Genomic DNA, 1,945 nt, shown 5'->3' on the forward strand with positions numbered 1-1,945 from the left:
AGAAGCGTTTTTTCCTTAATTTTTTATGGTTAAACATATTGGTTTATGCTGGTAATTTACATAAGATGAATGAACTAGAGATTATAAAAAGGAAGGGATAAAGGAAGAAGGGAGAAGTTGGGAATTATTTTATAAACTATTAAGATATTTATAATTATTATATTTAATTTTATGAAAAAGAAAGTCAAACTCTGATTATAGTAAACTGTTGGCAATCTTTTCCTTTCTGATAACTAGACTATAAGTACTTTTGAGGACAGAAGTGATGATTTATTTTGCCTTTCTCACAGAATTAAACTTCATACCTGTAGGTAGTAGGTGCTTAGCCTTTAATTGTTGAATCAATGAGTAAACTCCTAGAGGAAGCAGAATGTGAGTATTCTATTCTTTTCTCCTAGTCAGCTTTCTCAAGGCTCATTTCATGTCCTTGTTCCTAAGACTGTAGATAAAAAGGGTTGAGCATGGGGATTACCACCATATAAATAACAGTGACCACATGGTCCTTTGTCACTGAGTAGGTGGATAAAGGGCAAATGTACACAGAAATGGCAGTTCCATAGAATAGCGCCACAACCGTGAGGTGGGCTCCACAGGTGGAGAAGACCTTGTACCTGCCTCCCCCAGAAGGGACCCTCAGAATGGCACGGGTGATAAAAACATAAGAGACAATGATCAAAATGAAGGGACTCATGATCACAACGGAGCCCTCTGTGAAGGCCAAAAACTTACTGACGGAGGTGTCAGAGCAGGAGAGCGTCAGCAGTGGCTGGACGTCACAGAAGAAGTGGTGGATGACGTTGGGCCTGCAGACGGAGAGGCGGGTCATGAGAATCGTGTGGGTGAGTGAGTGGAATTGGGACAGCACCCAGGACGCCATCACCAGCAGGAGACAGCGCCGGGGGCTCATGGTCGTGGTGTAATGCACAGGTTACAGATGGCCATGTAGCGGTCAATAGCCATGGCCGCCAGGAGGAAGCTGTCAGTGATCCCAAAGGCCACAAAGAAATACATCTGTGTGAGGCACTGGGCAAGGGGAACCTTCTTGCTCTTGCTCAGCATGTTTGCCAGCATCCTTGGCACAATGACACTTGTAAAGCAGATGTCCACCAGGGACAGGTTGGAGAGGAAGAAGTACATGGGGGTATGGAGGCGGGCGTCCCCCCGGATGGCTGCAGTGATAACTGAGTTGCCAGCCACATTGACCAGATACATGGCAGGGAAGCTGGCAAAGAGCCAGCCCTGCTCTTTGGGGTCACCGGTCAGTCCCAGGAGGAGGAATCCAGTGATGTGACTCTGGTTTCCCCTTGACATTGTTATCCTGCAAGTAGAAAATATAAAGGAATGTTAGGCATGTGTCCTGGCTTGGAGTCTCTAGTTATAACTTCTTCTGAGTGACTGGTATAGTTGATGGGAGTATGGATTTTGGTGTCACAGCTTTCTGGCTTTCCATTTTGGCTCTGTCACTGATTTACACGGAGCACGAAGTCACCTCTTGAACTTTCATTGCCTTCATCAGTGAAGGCAGAAATTATGAAATTTACCTCCTCAGACTATTCTGTTTTGGCCGGGATTTCTCTCTGTTTGGCTTTCTAAAACTGGATATCAGAAGATCTTAACTTCTCCCTGAAGAAAAGAGATATATATTCTAGAGGGCATGTTCTTAGCTCCAACCTCTTTGGGAAAAGCTTACAGAATGGGTTTGGGTGTTGGAATAATGTATCAGGAGTGTCATGGAACTGAACAGGCTACAGTCCCCCAGGAGGTGAAACTATATGGTATGAGGCAGGCCACTTTCTGGCAGTGGGAGGGCTTCTGTCTGGTTTGGTTAAACTTTTTATTTCATGCAGGTGGGTGGCATTAAGAAAGTCATAACAGGAGTAACAGGTGCATATCGTGATAGTAGATTAGAGTGGAGTAGAGCTGTAGGTGCTTGTCTGAGCATGAA

General features: G+C 44.7%; 1 pseudogene; it reads right to left on the reverse strand.

Annotated features, from left to right (window-relative positions):
• Positions 1-381: 381 nt before the first annotated feature.
• Positions 382-1,311, reverse strand: LOC112836591 (olfactory receptor 1L6-like; annotated as a pseudogene).
• Positions 1,312-1,945: the final 634 nt, after the last annotated feature.

Source organism: Callorhinus ursinus, unplaced genomic scaffold (genome assembly GCF_003265705.2).
Source record: "Callorhinus ursinus isolate GAN/ISIS: 27379988/994484 unplaced genomic scaffold, GSC_fseal_2.0 scaffold24, whole genome shotgun sequence".
NCBI lineage: Eukaryota > Metazoa > Chordata > Mammalia > Carnivora > Otariidae > Callorhinus > Callorhinus ursinus.